Raw genomic sequence first — 9,638 nt, forward strand, 5'->3', positions numbered from 1 at the left:
AGTGTAATGTAGCTTCATATCGACACCTGTGATACAAATAAGCTGAGTGGGTAAGGTTGGGAAACCCGGTGAGTACATAGGGTTTTCAACCCACAATAATAAAGTTATTATGTTTCATCATCAAACAATTAACCCAATTACCCATCCCCATTATGTTCTTTATTTCTTAAGGATCTACCCTAAGAATCATCTATCATTCACTCATTCATTCCTAAGGATTGTCCTAAGGAATAGGCACAAAGTCCATCACTGCCAGGGTTTATTTAACAGACACTAAGTCCATAGTTGTCGGTGTTCATCTATAGGGCACTAAATCCATATCTGCCAGGGTTTATCTCCTTTATTGACAATATTATTTTAGGGGGTCCACCCACAATACATGTAAATGGGTTTTTAGAGTACATCTGGTGAACACATCGTTCACACACCTACAGGTTGCTAGCCTGCTAGTGTTCCACTTGACTGTCTAGAATAGTATGTGATTGTCATCTATACTCTGCTAGATGACTGGGCCATTGCTTGGGTCATCGCTTCTCATCATCTTTCAACTCTCATCATCTATATCATCTCTCATCATTCATCTCATCTTTAATCTCTCATATCATCTCATATTTAATCTACCCATCATTACCCATCATAATTATAGATATAAAATACGTATACAGTTTAAATCGAATAAAAAATGTATATTTTGTTCATCCAACATAGATATCAAGAAAACAGATAATATGCACACATAGCACATAATTTATATTAAATAATTCATATTTATGTGTAAGTTGAAAGTAACTATGCACTCACTTGTTAAAGTGATGATTCCAAACTCGGGCAGCGCTTCGCTTTTAACAATTCTATTTTCCTTCGGCAAAACCTAGTATCATTACCGCTAGATTTTAGTTTAATATTTATTGCGACTATTTACGAGCGATATTGATTTATAAGTGTTTAACAATACTTTGTTGGATTAGGTGTCTAAGCCCATAACTATAATTGGTATGTACTTGACCCGAGAGTAGCATGGTCCATTTGGGTTGCATATCACCAGGACAATTTGATAGGATGGACTTTTGAGAAGAGGTTATTTATGATTTATTAATATATTATAAGTTCTAATATATTAATATGAAATCATATTATTTAATTAGTATTGATCAAGAATTAATTTGGAATTAATTTTGTGATCAAAAGAGACTAATTAAATATATGGGGTTGATTTGGTAAATCATTCATTCTTATGGTGTGGGCCAATGATCCATGATTCCTTAGGTTGGGCTAAACCCATGGATGATCCATGGAGGTTTAAACCCATGGAGCCTAAGGAATATGGAAAGTCATGCCCATTAGGGTTTACATGGTGTAACCCTAATCTTGCCACATTATATAAGAAGCCCTTAGCATCCAAAGTTGGCGACTAGGCACACTAGTTTTTTTGGAGTCACTATAGCCGATTTGAGTGGAAGAAACTCTCTCAAAAGTCTCCTTTGTTCTAGGTGTGTTGTGATTCCATTTGAGGCATTCATACTATTGGTGCTAAGTTCTTAAAGGCCAAATACAACAAGTTTTACAAGCTACATGAAGAGGTAAACTCCTAACTAGTATTTTATGTTGTTTATGTCAATTGCATGCTAGTTGTAGGCTTTATACTTTGGAAACAATATTGCATGTATAATCAGAGAAAACATAGATCCAAAGCATTTAGGGTTGTATGTGCACCATAGGATGTTGTAGTATACTAAAACCCATCAGTGGTATCAGAGCCTAGGGTTGTTTTCCACTATACTTGATGTTTTATTGGTTTTCAAAGTAAAAAAAATCGATTTTTCTGCCTTCTGCCCAGTGAACTCTCCGAGTCCACTGGGTGACTCGCCGAGTCCCCTCTTTAAATGGCCAACTCTCCGAGTCCACTCAGAAACAATCCAACTCGGCGAGTCCAGTTCATGTACTCGACGACTTTGTGCCCCTGTATGCAGATTTTCGAGTTTTTTGGCCTGTTTTGGATTAGAATCATTACCACAAAATGTTTTGGTTCATAAATTTTGATTTTATTGTTATGGTAATGATGATTCTCATCCAAAATAAAATATAATTGTCAAAGTTTCATGATTTGTATTAGTTTATATGATTAGGCTAATTTCTTGAAACTTGTTTGATATTAATTATCTTAACTTATGAGTTTAATTAGATCATAGGCAAATTGTTTGATTTTGTTATTTGGAATTTTTGATCTAATTGTTTTTGATGAAATCCATAACTTGTCCTCAAGTTATGAAAAATGAAAAGTCTTAATTTTAAATTCATCATAAAATGGTTTTAAGTCTTCCATAACTTGTCCTCAAGTTATGGAACTTGAAGAGACTTTTACATAAATGTTTTTATGAACTCCATAACTTGTCCTCAAGTTATGGAATGTCAAGAGTCTTTTCATAAAACCTATATTAAACTCATAAGTTATGGATACCAAAAGTTTTTAAATAGTTCAAAATTTGCCCTCAAGTTTTGGAATTTGTAAATGCAAAGTCTCACTTTGAAACATTTAGTTCCAAACCCTAGAGTTTTAAAAGCTTAAAATTCAACCCTTATACTATTATAATATTATAGGTTTAATATTTATATATATATGTATAAGACAAGTCAATCTTACCGTTAGTAGGCCTCATTCACGAAGCCGGTCTGTAAGGGGGTATAAGGTTACTGCCTATAAAATGGCAGTTTAATGGGTGTCCACTCTCACCCACCACTTCCTTGACTGGTGAAGGGTCGTTAGCCGAACGGGTTTGACAGGACATTTAAATTCTCATTAAAAGTATAATGAAATACTAAGTAACTAAACACTTATAAATTCCCAATCTTAGTTACTAAGGAAAATGTGAATTTGGTGCTAACCCATGAAATTCCACTTTGCACCTTGTTAAGTCGTTAGTGGAGCGTGTGTGGTTAACCATCACACTAATCTGGGACTGACAGTGTGTGGCAAAGGGTAGCTTGATGTTAATCATAGATCAATGGAGCGTGTGTGGTTAACCGGCACATTGATTAGGTGGTTGTAACATTGGGTGTACCAAGCTAATTTGCATGGTTATTCACACCTTGTTTGTGATCCTCGGCATCCCAGTCACAAACTTGAAGGGCACAATCGAGATTTAAACATGCCATTGAAAAGTTCAATGAATCTCAAAGGATCTAGGAATTTCAATCCATTTAAAACTTAATAATCAATTTCGTTTTTCATGGTGGAAATTGGTAAATCGTCATTTACCTACCTTCAAATATTTTGCATTCGGATTAAGACATCCCTCTTCCGAATTGTAAAGTATTGTGTTGGGTCCTAGCCTTAATATTTCATGTTGGGTGTTATATTAAGGACTAAAATCAACTAAACTTGAATTTCTCCTTCATAAATGTCTAAGTTCAGACAACTATGGTCTTCCCGAATCTTTAGGAACAAGCCTTCCACATGAAGATGATATTCCATAATATCATGCTTCACTTCCTCCACCTCCTCCAATTATTCTCCCTAAGCCACAAGTTCGAAGACATGAAAAGTTCAAGATCACTCAAGCCATATTGGATAGCAAACACAAGGATGGAAAGTCTGTGTGTACATGTCTTGGATATGAAGTCACACATTGACATGCTGAGAATGTTGGGTGTCGTGTTCCCAGGAAGTTGGCTATTGACTGGGTTCTTCAATCACTTCCTGAGTCATATAGTGAGTTTGTTAAGGACTACTATGTGACAGATCACGACATGACCCTTACTGATCTTACTTATTTGTTGATTGCTGCTGAATCAACAATGATTTGGCGCAATGGTCAAGCAAATTTGACTGGAATATCTACCTCTCAAGCTGACATGGGCAATGACATGGATATCCCAGAAATGATTCCTTCTCCTAAAGGAAAGGAATTGGCCATGATCAAAAGTTTTGATCATAAGGTAAAGGCCAAATCTGATATTGTTCCATATGTCATTCCCAATGAGCATGTTTGTTTCTATTGCTAATGAAAGGGACATTGGAATCGAAGTTGCCCTGACTACCTGAGAACTTTAGTCAGATAGTATGGTTCTGCTTCAGGTAAGTCCACTATCTAACTCTATTAAGTTCCTAATTGTTGATTCTTAATACATGATGTGACAAGGTTGCATTTTGATATTTTGTAGGATCATGCAAAGGGAAGGAAGCTTAAAGGTAGAGTATGTTGAATCTGGTCGTGAAGATGGATTTTAATCACATGGTTCGATGATCGGATTTTTTAGCTGCTGCTTAAGAGTTATGATAGATTGCTTAGAAATATGTAGTGACATAGTTTTCATTTGTAATTGTATTGTAAGGAAAAAAATTTCCGCATTTTATAAATAAATAAAATTTTGTTTTATTTTATCATATCTCCTTGCAATGGCATTTGTGAAAATTAATGTTTGTATGTTTCTATGTTAGCAATATGAATTTGATTCTTTCGTTTGTGGTAGTGTCGAGAATTTGCCAAATAAGGAAAGATTCTCATCTCCCAGGTTTCAGTTGGACAGAAACTTAGAATCATGCAACTTGTATTGTGTGATGAATGAGAACCTTCATCTTTGGGAAATTAAGACTAATTCCTTGTTTACATGTATATGTGATTCAAGTGAAGGACTAGGGGATTGGGTACACTGGGTGTGCGCTGGTCAGGTCCACCACAAAGAACAATAAGACTATTCGTCATGATTTATTGAAGTTTAGTAGATATGGTTATGCTTACTAGTTTAAGTATAATTCTGAATCATTGAAAAAGTTTCAATGTATGGCAGAATGAATGAGAAGAATCAAATTAGGCATAAAGATAAAAGTTTCTCCAAACTGAAAAGATGGGAGAGTACTTTAGTATCGTGTTTTATGATCATCTTAATGATTATGAAAAATCATATCACAATTGATCCTCTAAGGTCATCTTAGTGCATTTCTATGGCTGAGAAGAGGAATCGTGAATTGTTGAAATGGTTAAATCTAGAAGATGAGTCATACTTCGTTCCAAAAACAAGTCTTAGAGCCATACTCCAAGATTGATCCTTGAGTGACATAATCTTAAAAAAGGTTTATAACACTTATCAAATGTAGAGTAAAATGTTTTCTACTCTTGTACGTTTGAAATTGGTAAGTTGTGATGTTTTTGATAAAACAAAGACTAACTAAGGCCAATTGTGTGAAGTGTTTGTCTTGATAAGAAACCGCACTAACTCTTGAATATTTGTTTGTCAAGGAATGTTTCTTGACAAGAGAATCTTATATTTTCAGAGGACAGTGGGAGTCTTAATGATCATGAAGAGTTTCAAGAACTAATCAAGAGTAAACCTATTGTTAAACACTAGCAAACGACTTGAGGTTTGTAACCTATCGTGTTGACGTATTCTTGTTTCTATGCCCAATCCAGTTGGCTGACTATGCATGTGAGTACTGTGAGTTCTCAATTGTTTGCATAACAACTTGGAAGACATGGTAGGCCCGTGTGCTATCAAGTGGCAAGAAATCAAGATTGAACAAGTTCAGTCCATATGAGTTTGGATTTGTCACTAACCATGTCTTGTGATTATGGTTTTGACAAATTCACATGGATAGGAACACATACACCATAAAATCTAGGTGTCATAAGGTTTCTCTCCACTTCATGAAAATGATTGTGAGGAAACGCTTTCACTAAGTAGATTTTTATAGTTAGCAATTGTGATATTTGCATTCTCCAATTCAATTATGATTACGACATCCCTCTTCATAATTTGAATTGTGAGAAATGGAAACGGGTCTAAACTGATGGGTTTAGAGCAAAAGAACAATCCTCTGTGCTCATGCAAAACTATAAAGCTTGGATCTAGGTGTCTCTATTGTACATGTAATTCATCCAAGACTTATGAACCCTATATCTAGCATACATATTTCAATGATTAACCTAATAGATCAGATCTAGATGATTCCCTTTCTTGAATGGCTTGAATCTTCAACTCTTGGAGCTTAGTGTCACAAATGTCACACCTCTAATGGCTTACAAACACCAAAAGCAAGAGGATGATGTTGGAGAGAAGGGAAGAAGGCAAAATTTCAGCTATGAACTCTCTAGGGTTTCCAGTCACCGAAATCTGATGCCCTTAGGGTTCTATTTATACATGTGCTGCTAGGGTTTCAGTCAAAACCCTAATGGACAACTTAGGCCTTAAGCAGTCCAAGGAACCTTCTGGAATAAGGCCTCCTTGGACGAATTCAAGATGGACTCCATCTTAATTTCTTCCATGCCCTAATCCATAAGGATTCTAAGCCCAATAACTAACTATCACACAATTGACAGTTCTAGTCCCCTTTATTTAATTAATCTCTTTCAGCCATAAAATTAATTCTTAATTAATTCTTAAATAATATTAATTAAACTATATGATTTCTGCTTTAATATATTATTCATATAATATATTAATAAACCATAATAACCTCTCTCTCTCTCTCTCTCTCTCTATAAATCATCCTGTCAAGTTGCTTTGGTGAAGGCAACCCAAAAGGACCATGCACAACTGGGTCAAGTACATACCAAATATAGATACGGGCTTAGACACTAATCCAACAGTCTCCCACTTGGATAAGTCTAGTAACTATAAATGCAAGTACGACTTCAGGATCCTATTAGCAATCGTAGCTCTCAAAGACGCTGTCGAACTCTGATCTTATCAGTAACCTGTCCTTTAGATAAGGGATCGTACAGTCCTCCGTTCTAGATATCGTACGGACAATTACATGGAACATAGTCATACTTATTGTCCAGCAGTTTGTTTCTCGATCTCTGATTTGTCTGACATAGAACTTTATTGAGCACATCAATTCAGTCTTGACCGGGCCTGACACATAAGTCAAACCAAATCATCGAGGGGCCCAGATATCGCTTTTACGCTCTTAGGATAAAAGTAATAGATAAACTTCGACTTATATGCATTTACTATTCACTCATCGAATCATGCATAACAATGCGATTTATAACATCAAGTTACTGATGCGTTTACACATTATCAATGCACAACCAACTTGCAAACAATAAACCATATATCTAGGTTTTAAGACCATATGATATTATCGTCTTGCGATCACTCGTGATAAATTCCATGAAGTAATACCAGCAAGCGTGGGTCTAATCCAATGCTCAAATCTTATTCATAAGCACTCATGAACATTGCATCAAACCTTTGTTATGTCTAATACACTTTAGACAGTCTACAACCAAATTCATGACAGTCTTCTTTCATACCTACTTCCAAAGTATAAACGACTGTGGACTGTTCGAATAATCTTATTATTCAGGAAGTCAAAACATGCAAAGTGAAACAATAGGTAAACAATTAACATAAGACAATAACTTTACTTATAAATAATACTCCTTTATTTAATCATCAAATGTCAATTACATTTATCTATTACACATTTGTAACTATCTAATCTAAACTAATATCGTCCTTCAACCCAATGCTCCCAGCGTGTTGCAAGTGCTTAACCCTATTTAATCCCTTCGTAAGGGGATCTGCCGGGTTATCCTCTGACGATACCCTATTCACTATGAGGAGTCCCTCTTCCACCCGATGTCGAATAAAATGATGTTTCCTGTCTATATGTCGAGATCTGCCATGATCCCTCAGTTCCTTGGTCAAGGCAACCACTCCTTCATTATCACAGAATATCTCCATTGGCTCCTTTATGGATGGCACAACTCCAAGGTCTCCGATGAGGTTCTTCAACCATATCGCCTCCTTTGACGCTTCGCTCGCTGCTATGTATTCTGATTCACACGTTGAATCAGCTACGGTCTCCTGCTTGGAACTTTTCCAAGTTACTGCTCCTCCATTTAGGGTAAAGACCCAGCCCGACTGCAAACGTTAGACAGTCGATATGAAAACTAGCGTCACTATACCCTCGCACCCTTAAGTCATCACTCCCACCGAGGACTAGAAACCATTCCTTGGTCCTCCGATGGTACTTAAGAGTATTCTTGACTGCGGTCTAATGTGCTTTGCCAGGGTTCCCTTGATATATGCTGACCATGCTCAAAGAGAAGGCCACATCAGGGTGAGTACAAGTCATAGCATACATGATCGAGCCAACTGTGGAAGCGTAAGGTACTCGGCTCATCTCTGCTATCTCGACTTCGGTACTCGGACTTTGAGTCTTACTCAACTTGGCATTACTTTGGATCGGTAACTCCTCTTTCTTGGAATTCTCCATACTAAAACGCTTTAGTACCTTGTCCAAGTAAGTATTTTGACTAAGTCCTATTAGTCTCTTACTTCTGTTTCTCACTATCCTTATTCCCAAAATATAGGCAGCCTCTCCGAGGTCCTTCATAGCGAAACACTTCCCAAGCCAGGACTTAACCTCCTACATGGTCGGGATGTCGTTTCCTATGAGCAGTATGTTATCGACATACAATACGAGGAAGCTAACTATACTCCCACTGGCTTTGACATATACACACGATTCATCCTCGCTTCACAGGAAGCCAAACTCTTTGACTTTCTCGTCAAAACAAACATTCCATCTACGAGATGCTTGTTTCAACCCATAAATGGATTTCTCAAGCTTACACACCCTATTAGGATGCTTTGCATCGACAAAACCCTCTGGCTGACTCATGTAAACATCCTCAGTCAACTTCCCATTAAGGAAAGCGGTTTTGATGTCCATCTGACATATTTCATAGTCATGAAATGCAGCAATCACTAGAATTACCCTAATAGACTTTATCTTCGCAACTGGTGAGAAGGTCTCATCATAGTCAACTCCGGGAGTTTGAGTAAAGCCCTTCGCAACCAATCATGCCTTATAAGTGTGTACTTTCCCATCCATGTCGGTCTTCTTCTTGAAGATCCATTTGCACCCGACCGTCTTACGACCTGGCACATTGTCAACCAAATTCCGAACTTGGCTGTCATACATGGACTGAATCTCGTTGTCCATAGCCTCTTTCCACTTTACAGACTCCGGGCCTGCCATGGCTTCCTTATAGCTGTTAGGTTCGTCCAAATTTACTAGTGTACTATCACTAATAAACGTATCCCCTTTAGTAGTGATATGGAAACCATAAAACGGGGGTGAAACACTAACTCTTTTGGAACGTCTAAGAGGTAATGATTCGTCAATCGGTTCAACAGGAGTTTCCTCCTCAAGTTGAGCGCCAATGTCAGAGGTTCCTTCATCATTCGGTTCTTGAAGCTCTTCAAGATCGATTTGCCTCCCACTGTCCCTTTGGCTTATGAGTTCTCGTTCTCGGAAAACCCCTCTCCTCGCAACGAAGGCAACATTGTCACTCGGTCTATAGAAGAGATAACCAAAGGACTTCTGCGGGTAGCCGATGATAATACACCGCTCACTACGAGGTTTGAGCTTGCCGTGAGTCTCTTGTCTTACGAAAGCCTCGCAACCCCAAACCTTGATATGTGCCAATGAGGGAGCTTTCCCTATCCACATCTCGTGAGGTGTTTTGGCAACCTTCTTCGTAGGGACTAAGTTAAGGATATGGGCGGCAGTCTCTAAGGCATACCCCCAGAATGAGATAGGTAGCGAAGCACGGATCATCATGGGATGAACCATGTCTAGCAAGGTTCGATTACGCCTCTCAGCGACACCATTCAGCTGCGGT

Source organism: Lactuca virosa, chromosome 3 (genome assembly GCF_052849685.1).
Source record: "Lactuca virosa cultivar CGN04683 chromosome 3, Lactuca_virosa_CGN04683_v6, whole genome shotgun sequence".
NCBI classification, from domain to species: domain Eukaryota; kingdom Viridiplantae; phylum Streptophyta; class Magnoliopsida; order Asterales; family Asteraceae; genus Lactuca; species Lactuca virosa.